This window comes from Tympanuchus pallidicinctus, unplaced genomic scaffold, assembly GCF_026119805.1.
Source record: "Tympanuchus pallidicinctus isolate F22 unplaced genomic scaffold, pur_lepc_1.0 scaffold16, whole genome shotgun sequence".
NCBI classification, from domain to species: domain Eukaryota; kingdom Metazoa; phylum Chordata; class Aves; order Galliformes; family Phasianidae; genus Tympanuchus; species Tympanuchus pallidicinctus.
The window spans coordinates 1,900,001-1,922,646 of record NW_026294679.1 but is presented as its reverse complement, the minus strand read 5'-3'; the positions used below and the strand labels follow the sequence as shown (position 1 = coordinate 1,922,646).

Genomic DNA, 22,646 nt, shown 5'->3' with positions numbered 1-22,646 from the left:
TACTATAACAGCTTCTGCTTTGTTTGTTTTGTGCAGCTTATTGCTTCGACCATGCATCTGGAGCTACCTAGAACATACCTGCTGGGTCTGGTGCATGAAATCTCTTCCAAGTCCTGCCTTTTGCTTCACGATGATGCAGAAGGTGACTCTTCGGTAAGTAACACAAAATGATTTTAGACTTGTATAAATAATATACATGTTCTGTCTCCCTTTGATTGAATGATGAATAGCATTTAGAGCGACTGATTTGCCAGCAGGAGCACTCGGCAGTGGCTGGAACAGCTTGTGCTGCCCTTGGATCTCCCAAATGAGTTCTGCATCTCCTGTGGCTTGATCTTCTGGTGCTCCTTCAGCACTGCACAAGTGCCTGGCTTTGGCTTGGTCACCCTGCCCCAGCACACCCGTGTCTTGTGTCCTTCCCTGTCCCAGAAAGCCTTGCACAGCAGCTTGATCTGCTGCTCAGATGGCTCCCTTTTTATTTTCTTTGATATTTAACAGAAAATAATTCAGCAGTGAGCTTTATTTAAGCAGCAGGGTAGATTAAAAAATGAAATATGTTTAGCAAGATTTGGGGGAAAGGCTGGAGTAATTAATTTTCAATAATACCTGGCATTTCTAGAACTCCTTTCATCCCGAGATCACCAAACAGTTTACAGACGTTAATTAATTAAAGCATTATGATGCCCCAGTGTGGGGCCATTGCCTGCGTGTCTGACTCAGACAAACTCTCCCCAAATCCCCAGACGGGCAAGCGCTGTGCACTGCAGTGTCTGCACCAGGGCTATTCCTAGGAGTAAATACCACTCAGCGTTCCTAAGGTTTGCACTCTGTGGCCCTATGTAAATATTTTCCAGTGAGTTTGACTGTCTTTTATTCTCTATCGGGAAAGCCCCCAAAATCTCAGTAATAAAATTTCCAGTGCGTGTTTGCAGGAGGGCAGTTTTGATGGTTATATTTTGATCCAGCTTCCCATTAAAACTGCTCTGTTCTTGAGACTCTCCTTCCAGGCTCAGAGCTGGACATGTATTTTAAGTTTTCATTTTGGAGTGAGCTTGCTGGACATTTTTTGACAGCACGGTAAATTCCATGGGAAGAGAAGAGATGTTCTGTGTTCACCCGGAGGGATGCACATAACATCACACTCTTGGAAATCACCCTGAAGTACAAGTTCAGTGAAATCTTATGAAAGCTATAGATTATACAAACTTTCCTCACTCCAATGATTTGATTCATGTACGCATAAATAGATAGATAGATCCATCAAGGAAATCCCAAGGGAACAATGCAATGGTGTTTGTGATTGGAAAAATATTATAAAAGAGCTCACGTAGAGCCAATGGTTAGGCAGTTTTGTAGCGCTGAGATAAATAGAGAACAAATGGCATTTCATGATCACATTTTTAAAGGATGTTGGAAGTTACCAAAGCAGGGGAAACGGAAGTCCTGCAGGGATTGCCTATAATACTCAGGTGTGTTCCCTTGTGTTCTGTCACTGGCTGGCCACCTGTGGCTCTAGTGCTGCCCTGGGACTATGGAATAATGAGATGGCACTGTGTACATGGGCAGTGCTCTTGTATGAAGGGTGTGATCCTATCTCTCAGCCACTTCAGCTGCTGGATGATGTTCCCATTTACCATAAGACCTTCCAGTTCAGCTGGGATATTCAACAGATGTCTCTGATCCAGAGACAGTCCTGAAGGATGCATTTGTAACTGAAGAATGGAAAAAATGAACTGATTTTTTGTTGACCACTTTACCCCTGGATTGGCTATTTTCATATAAACCAAATGGAAATCGATAGCAGTATGCAAGTCCATTCCACACCAGGTTACCAAGTCAGCATCTAGCCAGAGGTTGGGCTGGGTAAGTCTGCCACTTCTGATTTTTCATTTATTCCAACTTTCTATTTATTCCAGGTCAACACTAGGGTGAAAAAACAAAAAGAGGCCACTCATTGGCAGAGACATGCATTGGAGGAAATGCAGGCAAGTGCTACAGCATCTTGGTGTCCCAGCAGCTCCCACTGGGAGGTTAACACCCAAGGTGCTCAGCATGAGCCATGGAGAAGTGGATGTAGAAACACTCATGGGTGGTGGGAAAAGTGCTGTGCCAAGCAGGAAGCTCCAGTGGATGATGGGACACTGCTGGCTTGTTGACTGGATGGAAAGCGCATCACTGGGGAGAACCACGACAAGGAGGTATGAGCAAAAATTCTTAAATAAACACAAGTGACATTTGGCATATAAATAAGACAGGGAATACTCTTGCACAAGCAGTGTGGGTCAACAGCGATCTTTTATCTCCCACAGTAAAATAGGTTGCTTTAGAAATGTAAAAGCACAAAGTAGTCATGGAAGGGGTGGCAGAGGGCCCCGACTGGCGCTGCTGCAGGTGCAGGTGCTGCCCTTGATGGCACAACCCGGCCCCTGGCTGGGCATCTCTGCAACTTCCCTGCTTGATTTTTTTTTCTTTGCATCTGATTAATGCATTCCAAGTCCCTTCAGAGAGTAAATACTGATCTGAAATAGCACAGTAAACAAATAACACGGGAACAGGCTTAGAGTGTCTATGTACATCCGTCTATAAAATGCATCGCATATGCACGCGTGCTCATGTTGTTATTGTGTAGGTTAGCTAAGGGGATTTACCTCCTTTTTAATATTTTTGAAGACTGCTTTATGATCCTGTTGACCCGCCATTAGCAAAAGCTTAGCTTTCAACAAAGGTAATTAAATTATAAAATCACTGCTGCAATCATCAAACTACTCATAAAACAAGAAATGAAAAAAAAAAATAAAAAATACCCTGAAATAAAAATCTTGCAGGCTTCTCCTTGTGTAATATTGCTCCCTGATGTTAATTACATTTAAATGGGAGAGTACTATTTCGGTATCATTCATACGCCTCCAAAAGTACTTTCCAGTTTATCATACCTGTCAACCCCAGTGCATCACAGGCTAATACTTTATTAAGAAAAAAATCATTAGGGAGCTGCTGATCCCATTTAAGTACATTGGGCAGAATGTAAGACTAATTAAAAAGCATATTTTTACATTATTAATTTCTGAGTTTCACACTTAATGAATGTGAAATGACAGGGCTACTATTTTTATATTCAGGCTCTCTGGGCTCTTCAGCCAGGGGAATTAAATTCTGGGGATTTTTGCAAAGATGCTTCTTGGGAGATTTGTTTTCAAGAACAGCTAAGCTTTTTTAGCTATGCCTTTTTCTGGGAAATTATACCAAAGCATATTACAGCCACTTAAAAAGAGTAGTTAAATAGATGTTGTGTTGGGTTGGTTTTTTTTTTGTTTTTTTTTTTCTGTTTTTTTTTTCATCGCGCTGCTATAAAAGTATTTCAGATGAGGTATAAAATATGGTTTTTAAATGATATTATGATTTGCAAACACTAAAAAATAATTGCGGCGGAGTTGAGAGAGAGCGAAAACATCTAATCTTTATTGTGTAAGACAATGTGATAAAATATTTTACAGCCAAAAGCTCATTTTGCATCTGGAAAATTGTGCAAACTGATGGGGGGAAAAAATCTCATTAAAACTAAAGGTTATTTTTAATATTCCTCAAACAAAGCAGCGCATTATAACCGCGTTTCTCCTCCGCGTATTTATTAAATCAGACAATTGTACGAATGTCTGACGCTCTATTTAAATAAAGACATAAAACGGCAGAGGCCGCACGATCAGGCAGGCTGAGCTGGATTTATACCGGCTTTTAGAGACCACCAGAGTCAAAGCACAGCGCCGGTGTTGGAGGGGTTTTCTTGTTTGTGCTGAGCAGTCGCAGCATTCTGGTTGTTATTAAGCAGGAGGGGTTGCAGTAGTGGAACCTGTGCGGGGTGAGGCTGGCACCGCCGTCCCTGCAAGCACGGCACAGCTCAGCTCACTTTTATAGGGCTGTGCAAGGAGGAGTGGAGAAAAGCTTCCCCCCCCCCCCCCTCTTTTTTTTTTTTCCCTCTCCAAATGTGCTTACAATTACCTCTCTGTATTTTTATTGTCTTTTTACTAACCACAAAACTCACACTGGAGGCAAAGCTTAACGGCTGAGGCTTTCCTCGTGTAAATATTAGGAAATTACATTTGTACAAACTGCGCGGCTTTGTAAAGGGGGCTGGAGCCACTCCAACACAAATTAATCAGGATAAAGTTGCTCTATGTTCAACATGACCATAGTTTATTTTCTTAAAGTATTAATTTGTCAACAGCTTTCCTGCCTCGCTGTGACTCATGTAGATGGCATTGAGGGAAGACACAGATGCAATCTTGCTGCTATACCTTGCGGCCTTAGGAACGAGCTCTGGTTAATCAAAACGTGATTGTGTTTAATTTCTCAATATTTGTTTCCATACAAAAGTTGAACGACTGAGATAGGAATGCAAACCTATGTTTAAATATTGTCTTTCCTTAAAAAAAAAAGAAGAAAAAAAAAAAAAGAAAAGAAAAGAAAGGAGAAGTGTGAAACTATTTTAACTGTTTGCTAAACGATTCGTGCTACTTTGCACTTTTAGGTCCTTCCCTCTGCTGCCTCCCCCCTCTGACCAAAATAAACAAATAAGCACTGCCAAGAGCTTTTCAGCTGCTGTCCTTTGCTGCCTTCCCTCCTCAGCCATCCCCTGCGCTGAAAGCAATGCTTTCCAGCACGCCTCTTCTCATTCTTCTGCCTTCACTCGCTGCTTGTTATATCACACTATTTTTAATTATATCTTGATTTTCGTAACATTATTGTTCGTTGTTATGTTTCTAGAATGCAAACGTGAGCGTAATGGGATCTATTTTTCAGAGTTGCCAAAACAAATTAAGGAAAACGCTCGGCTCTTCCTTTGCCAAATGTTTTAGTGCTTTTCCATGAAAGCAAATCTTATTTCTAACTGTATATTAAGCCTTAAGTAAATAATGCAGTCTGTCAGAAGCAAATTCTATTGTAAAAGCAGTAACTGTTCCCAGGATTTGCCTGTGATGCCCGCACGCTGCTCTGCCCGGGAAGGACTGGGCTAGCAATGAATTACTGCTCATTTCAATCAGCCTTTTGCAGAAACGTCTAACTTTTTTGTTTACACTGGACCCAGACCCCATAAATATGGAGCATTTGTTGCGGCAGCTCCACGTCTGCCCAGGTAAGTAGGAGATGTGGAATAAAAATATCAGGGAAAAGAGACCGGTTTGAAGCTCTGCCTTTTGTTAATGGTGAGGTTCAGGGCTTTCCTGATCTTCGGCATCTTTTATTAACACACATCACCAAATAATATTGACACTCTTCGTGTTTTATTAGTACACATTTACCTTGTTCGTGGTTTTATTATTCAAGAATGCAGTTGTTGCCAAGTATTAATCAATATATTATGCTGCTCAGTTGGGCAAGCTGTACAAAAACATAGTGCCCCTAGGGTTAATACAGTCAAGAACTAGAAAAGTGTTTCAGACATGTACACAACATGTGGTTTACTATTATCATTAAATGAGGTGAACTGGGACTCTATACATATGGATTTTGAATTGCATAAATTTTGATTGATATCATTTGAAGACTGAGACCCTGAAAGGCTAGATTTTGTGAAAGACGATACACAGGCCAGCTATTACCACATACAATAATACCAGGAAAAATATCTGAAATGAGCAAGGCAGCTGGCTTTTAAATAGCTAAAACATAACATCAATACTTATTTTGAATAATGGAAAAAAGAGGTAAAAGATGTTGACCTCTGCCTGACAATAACATGTTCCAAAAGTAGAACTGGTCCCGGGAGAAAACCCCCTGCTCAACAGTAGCGACTAAGACATTTTTTTTCGCTCCTTCTCTTCTCTTCTCTTCTCTTCTCTTCTCTTCTCTTCTCTTCTCTTCTCTTCTCTTCTCTTCTCTTCTCTTCTCTTCTCTTCTCTTCTCTTCTCTTCTCTTCTCTTCTCTTCTCTTCTCTTCTCTTCTCTTCTCTTCTCTTCTCTTCTCTTCTCTTCTCTTCTCTTCTCTTCTCTTCTCTTCTCTTCTCTTCTCTTCTCTTCTCTTCTCTTCTCTTCTCTTCTCTTCTCTTCTCTTCTTCTCTTCTTCTCTCTTCCTTTTTTTTTTTTTTTTTCACATATCAATTTTATTTATTTTTTTTCTTTTCTCCCCCCCTCCCACACTCCGTGGTCCCAGGGAGGGAAGGGCAAATGAGCTTCTTGCACAAGAAGCTGCCACATACAACTGCCAGCAAAAAAAAAAAAAAAAAAAAAGGATTTTTCACAAATTCAGGAAACACTTGAGAGGCAAAACCAACATCCTGGCGCAGGAGACGAGGCCGGCTCCTGACAGCGGGCCAGCCTGCCTGGCCCAGGGAGGCCTGCAGCCAGGAAATGGCCGCCGCAGGGTCAGGTCATGGGGGACCCCGCGCCCGGGCGGGCCTCGCACCCCTCGCCACGCACTGGCAAAACCAACAGACCTCTTCATGGGAAATGTGCTGAAAAATGTGCTGACCTGTGTTCAACTTTTCTGTGTTAAACATTTCTGGGAGGGGGAGAACAGGAGCCAGCCCTTGGCTCCGGTGGGCTGCACTCAGTGCAAGGTCTATAGGCAGCTGTCCCAGCTGTGGGGATGGTGTGGGTCTCTGAAGCCCCAAATCCGTTTTTCCCAATGTGTGATGCGCACGGAAAATTATCAATACCTCTCCCTGCCAGATTCATTCAATTTGCCTGGGTTTGTTAAAACTTTTTAGAGAGCACTGGATGCTTAACACTTCATTTATGATTTATGCTCCATAAATGTATTAAAACATTAACTGTATTTCTGTGGTGGCATACTAGAATCCCCCCGGGGAAAGCCCGGCCGTTTCTCAGGCTGCCGCTGGGGTTTCCCTGAGGAGGAGATTATTTGTGTTGTGCTACACCTCTGCACGTTCATTAGGCCACAGCGTTACCCCAGCAGACACAGCGTGAGGGGCTGCTCTTAATGGGGTAATAAGCTGCAGCAACCACATGAAGGAAATGTCCCTTTTCAAGTCAGAAACTGCCCAAAGTTCCAGGGTAAACACTGTAAAGGTGCAACCCTGGCGATAACCTCTCATCAGAACTGTTGGCCATAGCGCTTGGGTGGCTCAGGCAAATTTATCATCTGGATTTAAACTCTAATATTGCTGTGGCACCCATTGCCTAGCCCTACTTTTAACCATGCTCTGCAGGCTCCAAAATGCACAAATGCGGCTGCTAATTGGAAATTGGGAAGGTTAAAAAATAGACAAACTAGTTTTTTGGCTTGTGCTTGGCAGTATGGGTTATTTATGTGGGTGTTTTTTTCAGTAGGGTGTTTTTTTTTTTTCCCCCTCCTCTCTTTTTGTGCGTGCGTGCGATGGGGTGGAGGGGTGGGGGTGGTCTGGAGGGTTTCTTAGTGGTTGGGAAGCTTCACATTTTTCAGTAAGCATTATTGGGTAACAATTGGTGCAAACATTATGGAGGGGGAAAGGCACATAAATCAAGAAATAAAAAAATAGTTTCTGCACATTTTCAAAAAACACGTTGTGCTCTCTGAGGTCCTTTTCATTTTAACCAAATCAGGGGGAACTTGTCCTCACAGCGGCAAGGCAGATGGAACAATAAATCACAGGAACCATTGACTGCCTGCAGTGTACTCTCCGCAGCTGTCACTTTTTTGTCTCTTTGGTTTTAGCTGACATGGTTTGAGGTCCACTGTGAACCAATCTGGACTTTTTTTTTACCGTCATATCCATCAAAACGACCAGTAGCCATCAACCTACTGCAGCGATCGATTCGTTTGCTTATTCTCACACATAAGCCAATACTCAGCTCACTAGGTGAGGCTTGGGAGAAGCACCTCATTTTAGCTTTTTTTTTTTCCCCCCTCTTTCTTTCTTTCTTTCCCTTTTTTTTTTTTTTTTTTTTTTTTTTTTTTTTTTTTTTTCCTTTTGCCTCCAGCTACAGCTGTGATTTTCTGAGCAGTCTTGGCTAACGTTATTAAAGTTGCATCATGATAGATATAGAGCAGAGCAGATAACGGTCTCCACGCACAACAACAGAAAAATAATAACAACCGTGGGTTTCGCTGTTGTTGTCAGTGTTGCTTTTCAGGTGTACTGAGACGCTTGCTAAGCTCGGAGTTTCCAACTCATTGCTTATTTTGCAAAGTAAACAAGCAAATGTTATGTGCATAACCTTAGCTGTCTCTGCAAAGGTCAGTGCGTGGCTGCTAATTTCTTCTCCTGCCTTTTGGTGGCACTCTGATGCCAGCGATTACTTCTGGCGCGTTTGGGAAACAAGACGTCCTTTCTTAACAAAAGACTCAATCTACAAAGGCCACAAAACAAAAATTGATTAAAGTTGAACCGTAGTATGAAAGTTTACTTTGGTGTATCAAATAGCCCGGTAAGCTCTACGTAGCAGCTCATCTGTAACGGGGGCCATGGGGCGTCACTGGGCGCAACTGGGACTGCATGGACAGGTTGGTGATATGGGGGGGGTGGGGGGGGGGGGGGCTTCTTTGCACTCAAACAATGCGGGTCTCCTCAACCCACGTACATATGTGTGCATATGTATGGGCAGTGCTGCCTGTCAGATGTCGCCGTTTGGCCTCAGTTTGTGACCTGAGCCATTGTAAAGTGTCTTTTGCATTTTATAAAAGTATATTCTTCGAACCGTGTCTCAGATATTAACAGGGACTGAAGTTCAGTCCACATTTTGGGAAGCAATTGTTTTGCAGTGTAAATAGAAGCAAGGAGATGTGTGGATAATATAGTGGTAGGTTTTTTCTTTCTTTTTTTTTTTTAATGTCAAAAAAAGCTGCTTGCTTTAAAAACCTTCAGTTAGGTCAAGTTAAATTTATTATATATAATTTTTTTTATAGCTGAACTCCATGATTTTGACTAGAGGTGACAGCTGAAAAGCACCAGAAACCCTTGGAATTTCAGATCTATATATTACTATAAAGGAAGAAAATAAAGTTCCGCTAGTAGAAGGTAGGTAATTGCATTTACCGAATATATGTAGTTTAAAAAATACAAATTCCTGAACATTTACTTTAAAAAAAAACGTCAAGACAGTGCAAGTTTCCTTTGTATCTATAGAGCAAACATCCCTGGGATTTGTAATAAAAACCTGGTTATGAGATACGGGGTCCCTCCTGTTAACAAGGATCTTTTAGCAGACTACTGAAATATTGCCATGTTGGAGAGAAGTTATTTAAGGAGTCTACAGGAGCTGATGTTAAGGCAGGTTCTGCAGAGGCTGTTTTCCTCTGTACAGACCTTGGAAGGGTGTGTGTCCTGAACGTTTTCCATTGTGGAGAAACGCAACAAACAGCAAAGTGCAGTCAAAGCTAGCCTTGCTCCGTGATGAATTTCAAGGAGCGTGACCAATAATCTTCTACTTATCTTAAAAACCCTATGAAAGTACTAGACCAGTTCCAACAGAAGTGAGAGCAAACTGTGGGAAAAAAAAAAAGAAACCTCACAAAAAAGCCATCTGTCTGAGAACAACCCGAGAATCCTAAGTCCACCCAAGTAGTCACTGCGTGTTTTTCTGCAGTGCTAATGGATTGCATATTGTTGAAAATATGAATTACAGAATAAATCAGGAGAGAGTGACAATTAGGGGTCCAGTTCTGTTCTTGGCTGCAGTGGCATTATTGACCTAATGCTGTTTTCTGCTATTGTGGGACATACAGGATAATTATCCAATTTAAGAACTACTCCAGACCGAAGGAGTAAATGGGAGCTGTCTGAAGGCAGGGACTGCAAGAGGAGCGAGGCTGACAGTCAGTGAGGGTCAGACCACTGTAGGCTGTGGGTTTTCCCAAGGCTTTATACGCTGCTATTAACTCTGCCACATATACTCCACGGCATGAAATACATGTCTTAAATATACCTTTAAAAATGTCTCGTGCTGGGGACATGCCAAACATCACACGCTCCCTTTAGGGGACGCGTGAAAAGTTACAAACCGTGAGCCCTATTGTGGATTTGCTGCCTCCAAAATTCCTGTTTGAAGTGAGGAAGAGTTTTGGCTGAGGACGGAGAGCGGGATAAGAGGGCCCTGCAATGTAAGGATTAGAAAGGAATCAGGAATTTCGCTATGATTACCGCGCCAGAAAAAAAGAGATATGTATGAATAATATCAGATAACATCCTCCTGCATGTGAAAGGAAAGCCACTAATTCAGCAGCATTCTTATTTTCAAATGAATTCCAACAGTGAGACAAGCAAGCAGCTTTGTGAAGAGGGACAGTCATTAATATGCCTGACGGGGGCTTTTTTCCTGTTCCTACCAAACGGGATGTAACATAATTCCACATTAAAACCGGGAAGCAGTCCTGCATATTTTCTAATTATCTTTGCTGCGGTCGATGCTGCATCAAGGAAAGATAGAAAAGGAAAAAATAAAAGGGTCTGAATGGACGTGAAACTTTGCTCATCACTTGCATGCTAAACAATGCAGGTTTAACCTCCTGCACATTGCAAAAAAAAAGACATGTGGCATTGCTTCTCCTTGCATGGAAGCCCTGGGCTGACCCGGTGGTGGATCAGAGCAGGATTGGGCCCAGCAGCACTGGCAGAGCTCTGCGGGTGTATCTGAGAGCAGCAATTCGGGTCTGCCCCAGCATCAGCGCAGCGCATCGCTGCGGCGGCGTTCCCCGCTGACTGCGGGGCTGTTTGATGAGTAATTAGGAGACCTTCTCTTTAGTTTGTTTGACATATTTTACAAAACATGTGAATCTGTTAAAAAAATTGCTTGTTCATTGAAAAGACTTAGCTCCTAAATGAAGCAGGGTATCCACTAAGTGGGGATAATTTTAGGATTTATTATTATTATTTTTTTTTTCATTACGACTTCAAACACAATGGGTTCTCTTTCACTTGAAAAGGGTTTTTTTGTTGTTGTTGCTTCTTTTGAGAAGCAATTATTCTGTTGCTGCGTCTGTGTAGCTTCACCCGGAGCTCATACAGAGAAAATCACTGTAATGCTCAGAGATAAACATATCTAGACATACAGATATCCATGTGCCTACTGAAGTTTGTTTGTATTTTACACCCACATGTCACAGTTGGTATAATTAACTACTTACTGGAAAGCAGCAAACAGAGCCCCTGTCTGCTGCCGAACGGAGGGGGTCATTTTTACTGTCTGCCTTTAAGACATCTCTAGCAAAGAAACCTCCCCTCAAAAATACAAAATATCCCTCAAATATCCCAGCACCCGTACTGCTCCGTTTGTGAAATATGCTTTGAAGATCATCTGATGATATGCTTTAATGATTCAACTTTCTCAACTATTGCAGCTTTGTGCGATGAAACAATTGAATTTTACTTACTTTAAAGCCACTTGGTGACTTTAAGTGTGATCAGAATTTCCCTTCCTTCAGCACTTTGGTGGTGATGAACTGAAGGGACACCGCTGAGCACCCACAACTGCAGTCCAACTTGCAGCTTGCAAAATTATAGGCACCAATTTATTATTATTATTATTATTATTATTATTATTATTATTATTATTATTATTAAATCAGAAATGCAATTTCAGGTATTTTAAAGCAAGGCATTGGCCCTGTGGTTAAAGTTGCCTCAGAAAAGCACTGCCATAAGAAGGCTGGCTAACTTAGATTAAAACCTCACTATACTTTTGTTTGTAAGTGCAGGGATGATTTAAAAGCCCCGTGCTTTCCTAGGCAGCTATACTGCCTATTATTGCTTCAGGCTGAGCATTTTGTTTTTCCTTTTTTTTTCTTTTTTTTTTCCCTGTGAAGGCTCAGTTGCTTATTTTGGGGAAGCATCTCATTTATTTCAACCTGCTTCTTGCTCAGACTTCTTCCTTTTGGAGAACGGCTGCGTGGCACATCAATAAGCTGCAAATTACGTAAGGGCTGTGTTTAACTTGCAGCCGGATTGCCATTTTCATACAGGTCCACATCTTTTAGTGAAAACGCCTCTTCCTGAGGAATCTCAGACGTCTGTAATTGCTGCTCCTTTCAGCACAGCTTAAGGTATCAATATCAACCAGATTTGAATATCATAAGCGGTAAGTTGCTCTAAGCAAAACACAAACATGTCAGTTGCCCAGGTGACATTTTGTAGCAAACAAGGAAATCACAACTCCAGGAAGTGTTGTATTTTATGCCAACAACAATATGACAGTTTTCTCTGTAAAGAAAACATGACACTTTTCCAAATATCAGAGGATGCCTCCGCCGCTCAAGGGATTCCTGTACTGTCACTGAAATGGAAGGTCACAGGCTGGTTTCATGATTTCTATAGTTTCAAAATGTTGTGGAGGAGCGTTTGCACGCTAAATGCTGTAGGCTAAGGGAAATCTTTCCCTTCATCTCTGAAAGAAGTGACAGGAAGAAAAAGGTCCTGCTCTGACAGCAGTAACCTCTAGGTCTGGAGGTTCTGCCCCAAGCTACTCTGAAGCGAAATTACCTATGTTAATGTGTTGTCCTCCCTGTCATGCCTGCGTGCACGTGCAAAGCAGAAAGCACAGAAAATGTGAGGGTACAGCGTGTGCCGAGGGGTTTCTGCAGCCCCAAGGAGGCTCTGCCCAGTGGGAACCATTGCAAAGCTGCCCTAAAAGCAACATGCTTTCCCTTTGGCAGCCTGGGCCGTCCTGGAACCGCGGCAAACACTCCCATGCCATTTTGGACATGGCCTTGGCTGTAATAAAGATGACAAAGTTTCTGCAAACAATTTCTTTTAAGAGGTGGGGTTTCCAGTTCAACTTCACAAAGGTAGGGACCTGCTTGCCCCACTGGTACCTGATTCTTGTCGTTTAAATAAACAGATTTTTGCTGTAAGCCAGAGAAAGTATTAACTTCAAGGCTGTGGCTGGGATCAAAACACATTTGTTTCCAGCCTTCCTCCTTTTTTTATTCTTCCCTCTCCCCCTTAAAAAAAAAGCACACCTTAGTCTATAGATTATATACTTCCTGCTGCCCTTTTTATAAGCAATAAGAATTTAATAACTGAGGGCAACTCTATAGTAATATTTATATGGGTCAAGTGGCTTAAAAGTATGCAATAAATGTAAAGTTATGAACCACATTGCCCCTTTTTAAATAATGCAGCTAGCACTAAGATATTATGTTTCATATGCTGGAAAAAGGTGTTTTAGCCCAGGCTTTAGGAGCACACCAGACATGAAAAGTTATACTGATCCCATAATAAAGTCACTGCCTGCTTAATATGGTGTGTTATGTAGAGCTCCAGATCTTAATAGCAGACCACAGCAAGAACGTCCCAGATGATATCAACAAAACCTTCGCTTTCTCATTAGCAATCAGCAAATTCTCCTGGTGTCTGCTAGTTTCAAATAAGGGCAAGTGCCTCTATTCCTAGTGTGAAGCCCAATAGGATAATAGAAATAATGTAGTCTAATCAGTGGTGAACGCAGGCAATCCCCAGCCAGAGCAGGCTGTCGTGCCTTCGGTGACGGCCGTCAGCAGCTTTCTGCAGGTCTTGAAGTCCCAAGGAGAAGGGTGGGAGCAATTGCATGGGGGGAGTGGGGGAACTCAGCCTGACACAGCTCATCCCATGGCCTCTTTGGGAGAGGGCAGCTACAGACACAGGGCTTCTGAGGATATCTGTATGAAAACAGATTGTGAGCGCTTTAAATATGTAATGAAATGCTGTGTGTGGTTTGCACGTCTCTCTGTGAGTATGTACATTGCCACGCACATGGTTTGACTTGGTCCACCTAACTGTCTACCTCTCAGATGAATGAAATGAAGTATTTGTCGTTGCGGCATAGAGGACCATCCCTTTGTTGGCTGGCACGTTGTTAGAAGCTCCTCACTATCTGCACCTCATCTGTTACCTGCATTTTTATGTTTTTCTGTGTTACTGTTAAGTTTTAATATCTTCGTCTTTGGACAATTTGCAGCACGGTTTAATTAAGCACTGGGACAACCACTGCTGTTAGCAATTATGATGGAAGTGCAAAGGACACGAGATCGCGCTCTCATCTTTTACTGCCATATCCTCTTTCAGTTCTTGCAGCCCGAGTAATCTACAGGTTATGCTTGGGGAAATGCAGCACAGCTTTAGTTTTTTGCTGATGTTGTGATTTAGCATTTTTGTCCCCATTTTCCCTTGCGATTTTTGCATGCTCTTATGACATCACTAATTTCTACTTAAGAGCAATTTTTGCGCTCCTACTCAATCTCAGTTAAAATTTAAGAATGAAATTGTGGCTAATGCCATGCAAGGAAATGCAAGCCTAAGCTGCAGCAATGTAAACAAAAAAGTGTTTTAAGACGTGCTGAGCTGTGTTTTGAACCCTGATGAAGCCTAAGGTTACCCAGTGTTTATATGTGCATTTGCAGTGCACTGGGAAAATTCAGTGTTTAATGGTTCCTGTGCTGATCCTTTGTCAGAGCACTGGGGAGCAGCAATTACTGGTCAGATTAAAAACCACAGAAATGATTTCTTGTTCTGAGTTTTGTCCAACTTTAATAATTTTGATGGGAAGCAGGGGTCCATATACCTGTGTAGTTAAGATTTTTAAAAACTGACACCACAACTCAGACCCCCGAGCTCTTATTTAGCTACCAGAATAACAGTCAGGCAGTGCTGTTTTGTACGCGTCCAGCAAACTGAATATAGCTGCTATCTATGGGCCTTGTTATGAGCCAAGCCTAAGATTCCCGAGTCTGAATTTTTATTGTAATCACCGTGAGACAGTATAAGGGTGGTACCCATGAAGGTCAGTTGGCTCCGGTGATGCTGATGGCACAGGTAACTCCAGGGAAGATTTCCAGCAGGCCCGCATGTCATTCCCTCCATGCCATCCCCTCCACTTTCAATAGGGATGTGCATGGCTTGGCAGAGTTGCTGCACAATTTGGCTTTGCACCCAGCAGCTTGGGTGTGCCAGCATAGTCTCGGCACCTTCACCGAGGGATGCTGGCAGCGCTGGTGCCGACCTGGAGCCAGCCAACCAGGCAATATCAATGGGCAACAGAGCAAATCCTCTTGCTTCCAACCTTGCTGGAGTATCATTAATTCCGTGGATGACCTTGAAGAGTATTTATTCTCTGAAAGGAAGAGTGTTTATTTTCCTAAAATAACAAGCTGGTCAATACCAGTTCTGCTTGTGTGATAAAATTCAGCAAATACTTGCAGTGCTGATCCATGCGATCAGGACATTCTCACCAACAAATCCTTGGCCATTCAGGTAAAGAAAACCAAGCATGTCAAAATGGGATAAAAAAAAAAAACAAAACCAAAACATCCAGAGAATGAGAAAAGGGAAGATGGTTTCGGCAAACAAATTCATACTGAACAAGAAAAAAACTCCTATTTTTGTGGAGTAAGAGGTGAAATGTAGACTGCTGATACTGCTGTACCTGATTATTGAATTCAAATGAGAGGAAAAAGGGCTGTGTGACAAAGCTTGCTCTACAACAAATAGGCACCAGCTACTTGCAACTACACAAAGGCTAGAAATTTGGGAGAAGGTTTCTGATATCAAAGCAGCAAAACCGTGGAGCAGCCTCCATATGTGGGTAACGATGTGAAAAACCACTAACGGCTCTTAAAGCAAAGCCTGATGACAGGGGATTATAGAAAGTGTTGTCTGTGATAGAAAGGACCTGGGCATGAAAACCCAAATAGCCTGTTCCAGCCCTGTTTAATGGAAATGCCCAATAAATGGGCAACACCAAGCCCAGGTGGGCAAAACTTCCATTTGAGGCTACATTCCTTGGTAAGGCTTTAATTTGTGTAGTTTCCAGAGTTGGGGAGCTCCTGGGCTCAGCTCCAATAGTGCCATGGATGGGCACCTGGGCAGCCCAGAGCTCACAGAGATGTACTGCAACATCAGGAGCAGGAGCTTAGCTCTTGTACCAAAACAAAAGGTTTTGGAGTGATTTCAGCAGTGGTCAGCAGTGAGGGGAACAGGGCAGGAGAAAGTGAAGGATTTCCCTGTGCAGACACTGCATGTCCATATTGCTAAGGTACTCTTGTTTAAGGACAAAGCTAAAAAACAGTGTACGTTGCCCAAGCTGCCAAGGCATCAACCACTTGGTGTTTGCTTAGTTTTACAAAATGATGCTTTTTTTTGCTTTTTTTTTCCTTTTTTTCTTTTCCCCAAGACAGTTGCAAAGGCTTAAGAAAGAATATTTACATAAATATGCTTAAACTTTACAAGGAGCAGAGAGGAAAGGGAGAAGTCGGACGGGAAAAGTAATAAGACAGGGTATGGGAATCAGTTCATTTTTACTTTAGGGCTACACATTCTGGGGAAAGTGGCTAGGGATATTGGCATGTGGTTCTGGACCACCTAAGCTCAGAATGAAACCATATGTGGGGGAATCATGGGATCATGTCACAGACTCCTAGAATGGCTTGGGTTGGAAGAATCCGGCCACTGAGTGAGACCGGGAAACATCCCCACGGAGCACAGGAAAGCTTTTGGGAAGCAGCAGGCTGTGAAGGGGGATTGTCACGCAAAAGTGAAGCGTGCCATCTGATGCACTGGAACTTTCATGGTAACTTTGCCCTGAAAGCCCCCAAAGCCTGTAAGTCATGACGTTTCAGTGTTTGGCAACCTCCTGGGGACCTTGAAGCAGTACCTGCAGGACTCCTCCCAGCAGCACCAATGCCACCGCGCAGCAAGGTGACTCCTCTGCTGCTCCAATGGGCCCTTTGCCACGGGGGAAAGGAGCAGAACGAGTTTGTGGGAAGTGGACGGGTACAGTATGTAAATAAAAGCCGATTGCACCCTCATTATGTGGGCTCTTTTGAATAAATGTTAGCCTTTAAGTGCCAGCTGTCACTCTATGCATGGCCTCCCTTCTTACAACTAACCTCTCCGTCACCTCGCCTTGTCTCCCTAACTTGTCCTATTATGCAGTACCAAGCTGAGTCATTGTTTCAAGCAGGAGGTGACATGTTAATAGCTTAATAATAGTATAATCTCGCAAATAATAATATGCTGTCACACTGTCTGAAGCACAATGTTTACAGGAGAAGTGGTAATGTATGATGACAGTAATTTGAATAAAAATGAATTTACTGCTCTTGTCTCATTTGCAGTAAATTTTCGCATCTTTCATGCACAACTGGTGCTCCATGACCTCTTTCATTATTGTGTTCTCAGTGGCTGCTGCTTGCTTTAAAGTGAAAGGCAGGCAAATGAAACAGAAACCTGCAGCTTAATAACCGATCTCCAGAAAAGAGTTTGTGCCGCGGCTTCTGAAAATCTCTCTTGGTTTGTTTACTGAGATGATACGGTGTCAGGCAGGCTGTTTAATTAATGCAAGCTGGAGGTGCCGATTGAAAAGCAGGCATGAGCTGATATGATTATGTATTGACAATTTACAAAATTATTGTCATTAAAATGTGTCAGAGGGAAAAAAAAAGTGCCTGGAATACAGAGAGGATCGTTTGGTTTGAAATTAAAGTTTGCACAGCTTAAGAAAAAACTGTTTTAAACGCTCTCGGTACTGTTTGACGGGGGAGGAAGCAATCCTGTGCTTTCTGTTTGATGCAGGGAACGTGTTGGAAGCTATCCGCTTTATTAGCTTTAGTTATAAATGCATACAGCTATGATGCTAGAGTGTACAACTTACAAATGATCCCTGGATGTATCAATTATTTGTGGCTCCTGCTGTGTGCTCACATGTCTTGACCCTGAAATTCTGCCACTTTCACGTGCAAGATGGACCAGGACTTGTGTGCTATCCTGGCAAATAAATTGGAAATCTATAGATCAAAACTGCCTTTGGAAAACCTAAACTCCTAGGACAGTTCTGCGTCTGCAAAAGAAAAAAGAACTTATGACGTGATTTTGTGCATTTGATGAAAGAAGAAGGAAGTTTACAACTCACAGCTGATGTGCCTGGACTAAATTCGGTGTGATGGAATGAGGACAACTAATTGAAACTTACTGGGACTCAAAACACTGCACAGGACAAATTGTCAAAAAAATGCTGTATTTTATCTAAGTTTAAGGGAACGTACAGAATAAAAAAATGGGCTTTGTGTGACCTAGTTCATAGGTTAAAGTCACTAGGGCTACAGATTACCTCCCTATCTGTGTATATACAAATGCACACATGCGTTTTTTTATTATTTCTATTTTGCACCCAATCTGTACATTGTTTTCCCTCTGAATAGAAAGTTAAGCAGTATTAATTTTTCAGGAAGAGCTCGATGCTTGCTGTGTAGGAGTTTTTTGAGTGACAGTATGACTTTCAATTTTAAAACAAATCTTCAGAAGAGGCAGGAGGAATCATAGAATCATAGAATGGCCAGGGTTGGAAGGGACCTCAAGGATCATGAAGCTCCAACCCCCCCCTCTGCATGCAGGGCTGCCAACCTCCATATCTAATACTAGACCAGGCTGCCCAATGCCCCATCCAACTGTCCTTGAACACCTCCAGGGATGGGGTATCCACAGCCTCTCTGGGCAAGAGATGGCAAAATGGCAGAACACTACTTGCTCTCAATAAACTAAGGAATGGGTTGTCAGTGTGCTTTGTCCTGCTCCCATTTACTGACCACCTGTGAGCTGGAGTTGGCAACCCAGGATTGTGAAGCCTTGGAGGCACCTGTGAGTGGTGTAGTCCTAACCCAACATCAACCTAAGCAATTCAAAGCCACTTTCCAACACACCTCCCGTTTTCCTTTTCAAAGCACTTGCATCCCTCACCCCGTGAATGCTGCACAAACATCGGGAAATGCCCACACGTGATGCTGGAAGTGTGAACATCCCATGGATGGTTCTACAACTCACCTCCCATGTGCTGTATTGCTTTTTGTGTGGGTGGTGCAGAACAAGCATTGTGGCTGTGGAGTGCTGGGATGCAGCACCCAAATCCCATAGGAGTGCAGATGGGCAGTAGCAGCCACCACCCCATGGTTTTTCTCAGTAGTTTCAAAGACTTTGCATACAGGAAGGAACCTTCTCTCTTTATGCTGATATTTACCTTTGGAGGGTGACATTCTGAAAAAACCCAAACAAACAGGAAAGTCACATTACTGGCAGCAGTAATCTGATGTGGGGCTTTGGAGAGTGTGTGCAGCCCCATGCAGGAGTCTACGGAGACAGCAGAAGACACAACTTTGAGGCTGTCTCTCTGATACCATTCTCTCCGAACATAGAGGAAAACAAGTTGTCTCCATTAGGAAGAGGCAGTGTGGTGGTGTGATGAATCCAAACATGTGCTTGGCTTCAAACCTCACAGTAATTGCAGTGAAGTAAGCACAGAGCTATTTGCATGCCTCCAGTGAAGGCTGATGCGTTTCATAAGCACCTTGCAAGGCCGGGAGGAGGTTTGAACTGAATTTTCAGTTCTTGTTTACATGAAAATTTCCAGGGGATTACTCAGAGCAGTGAGAGCTGCGTGACCCCCACCAGTTCATTGCAGTAAAAGAAGCTGTTTTGCTGAAAAGGCCTTTCCATTTTCCGCTGGAAAATATTTTCTGTTTAAAAATAATTTCTGTTTTCCCAGTGTACGTTTAACACTTTCATCTGAGAGTATTTCATATCATGCTGGAAATCCCAGTCATGTGAGTTAAAAATAAAAATATTTATGTAATCACAGGATTAAATAATGATTAACAGAGATCACGTGTGAATGGGAAGTGGAGAACAGAGCAGCAAAGCCTCACTTTGGCTGATGGAGTTTCTTTCATGTATATAAAAGGTGTCTTTTCCCCGAGCCACCAATGTTCAAGGGGATGTCTGTGTCGTGCTTGAAACTGAGAGGTCCTCTTTGTTGCTTAGTGCTGCCTTTAAATTATTTAAATGTAGAAGGGTCTGATTAGAGGTCTTAATTAGGTGTACCGATGAGTGGTAAAAATACCACTGTTCCAAATGGCCTCACGGATCTGTGAGCATGCAAGTTATTCAACCAAACATGAGGAAGTTTCACAGGGGGTGAAAATGGTATGTGAGGAAATCGATAAATCAATAAAGTGGGTGGAGCTAACTTCTCCACGTGGAAGTCAAGTGGATTTTTAATTGAGTCGGAGAGGCGCTGGCTCAGGGCTGTGGGGTGTGCGGTGCTCAGTTACCAGCTAGTGCTCTCCCTAATCACCTTGTTCTCTAAAGGAAATAGATACTAAACAGGAACCATCTGGTAATACATTCTGTACCTCTTAATTACAATGTTTTGAGTGGCACCTAAATAAATTTCATTTACAAGCACATGACTGCTTGTCAAAAGCTCCGTTGATAATTTTATTATTGTAGTATACCTTCTTGCTTAATGACCCCGGCCCAGTAAAGTCAGGAATATTCAGTCCTATAGAGAGAATGCGTTTGTCTGAAGGAAGGAAAGACACAAACTCTACCTTTCATGCAACATCTCTAATTACTGGCAAATACATTTGTTTCTCTGTTTCAGTTTGGCATGTACTTACCAACAGCATGGCGGGATGTCTGCAGTGAAATGTTCCCAGCTCTGTGACCTCCTGGTAAGCAGGAGGAGTTCACACAGCTCTGTGGAGAGCTCTGGCATTGCTGTAATATGTCTGTGTTCTTTTATGATCTCTGTGTTTCTCTGCAGATGTACTGTAGCATTTAGACAATTTTCTCTTCGTTAGCTGCAGGAAAAGATCAATATTATAAAGAGGTCAAGTGACTCCGTGAATTAGTCTCCTGCGTTTTCACTCCTGGAAGTGGCGGATCTAATCCTGTTTGGAGGTGAGATGAGGCTGAGCCATGAACACTGTCCTTGGTCTGTGCTGGAGCCTCCTCCAAATCCGAGAGCTCACCGTTTAACAGAATAGTTTGGTGCTGTGTGATGTGATTGACATAGAGTCATAGCATCATAGAATAGTCTGGGTTGAAAAGAACCACAATGATCACATAGTTTCAACCCCCCTTTTATGTGCTGCCCAGAGCCCCATCCAGCCTGGCCTTGAATGCCCCCAAGGATGGGGCAGCCACAGCCTCTCTTGGCAACCCGTTCCAGTGTGTCACCACCCTCATACTCCATTATAGAAAAATTTAAAACTATGGTTGGTCTCCATGATGAGGAGATGTGCATGGACAGAGGATGAGCCACCACTGCTCTCTCCCATACAGCTTTTTTTTGGGTGCAAGAGAAGGTTTTCTTTTGTCCTTGCTGGGAGCAGTGTCACTTGCAGGAAGATCTTGGCTCATCCCAGTACAATATGCACAGAGTACAAAAATATTACCAGTCATTGCAGATTTTGCTATGTTTTACAGGCAAAGTGCTAATTCATCCCCGTGTTTGAATGTCCTTTTTGAATAGCAAGTAAGTTGGAGGAGACAAAACTCCTATGAGGGAGGGCAGAGGAGGGGTTTCTGGGAAAACAGGAGGAATATGGCACCTGGAGGGGTTTTGGCTGCTTCTTTGGGATGAGCTGCCCATGGGAAAAGAGCCTCATAAACTGTAAAATAGCCCTATTTCTAAATCCATGGCAAATTAAGAAAAGGAATTCTACTGCTCTCAGCAGGATCCTTTACTTCTTTCTAGTTGCAGTTCCTGTGTTGTTTTTTTCTTTAAAATAATTTTATCTCTAGGTCTCAGTCTAGGTGTGAGAACTTTGGGAAACAAATAAGCTTTCAAATACTTTTTTTTAATCAGTGCTTTAGCAACCTGAGATTGAAATGATACATAAATTCAGGAAGGAGTGGGTAAAATAGAGAGAGTAAGTGTCACCAAATGGGGCTGTATGATTGGGCTTGTGAAGCCTGAGCAATCTGGGCAAGGAATGGGGAATTCACTGTATGCAGCAAACTCTTAGACTGTACAATATAATATCTGGATCTGCAGCTAATGTTTAAAGAGGGCACTTGCTTTACTTATGAGATTAAAGGCAAATGCTCTCTTTTAAAAATGAAGTCATGCTGTGTTTTGCACCTTTTGACACTTATTAACTCAGGTCATTAAAAAGAGGCTAATTAAAAAAGAATGTAAAACAAAAGAGTCATTTGTCTATTGCCGAGCTGGGTTCTTCATGTACGCTGACTGGAGGCAGTCTCTGTTTAAGCTGTGGGTACAGAAAGCACTGATGGCCACTGGGGCATGCTTGGAGCTTGTCATGGCTTTTGGCTAGACTGTGGTCCGGCTCATTATGCACCTCATAAAGAAGAGAAGTCATTGTCATCAAAATTAGCTGAAGCTGGAATTTACATTCATGGAAATTTTGGTTTCACCATTGTCCTCTGGGGCTGGACAATAAAGGAAACCTTTTACCAGCTGCAGTTAAAGTAAGTGAAGTTCAATAAATGCTTAGTGCTTCATTAAGGCATTTCCGAACATACTGTGCTATATGCTAGCGATATTTCACAGGCGAGGAGGCTTTGGTACAAACAGCTTGTGAGGCTCAGTAGTTCCAGGGGCACGAGATGTGCAATACACACCAAATCCGGCTTGTAACAACCAGCCTTTCTAGCCATTGTTTATCCCAGAGGTGTTCCTGTCCTCTACAATGGACACTTGGTTAACAGGCACTTTCTCACTGGTCAGGTAAAAAAGTGTCCTTTCACAGGAATGAATGAGTTCTCCTGCAATTGAGGGAGCCAGGCTGACTTTTTCACCCTCTTGAATACTTGGAGTGTTGCACTTACCTGCACAGCACCATGGGGCAGGCTGAGAACCTCTCTGATTGCGGCAAGGCCAGAGGCTGACTGAAGGCCCATTCACCTTCCCAGTAAATCCTCCCAAGGACTTCCAGGAGGATGT

General features: G+C 42.7%; 1 long non-coding RNA gene across 2 annotated transcripts in view; it reads left to right on the top strand.

Moving 5' to 3' along the window:
* Positions 1–8,012: 8,012 nt before the first annotated feature.
* The window catches only part of LOC128077614 (uncharacterized), a 37,595-nt gene continuing 22,961 nt past the window's right edge, over positions 8,013–22,646 (top strand). For both annotated transcript variants that reach the window (XR_008205096.1, XR_008205095.1), the window contains exons 1-4: positions 8,013–8,439; positions 8,842–8,953; positions 20,337–20,406; positions 20,536–20,635. This is a non-coding gene — a long non-coding RNA (uncharacterized LOC128077614). The remainder of the gene's footprint in view (positions 8,440–8,841; positions 8,954–20,336; positions 20,407–20,535; positions 20,636–22,646) is intronic.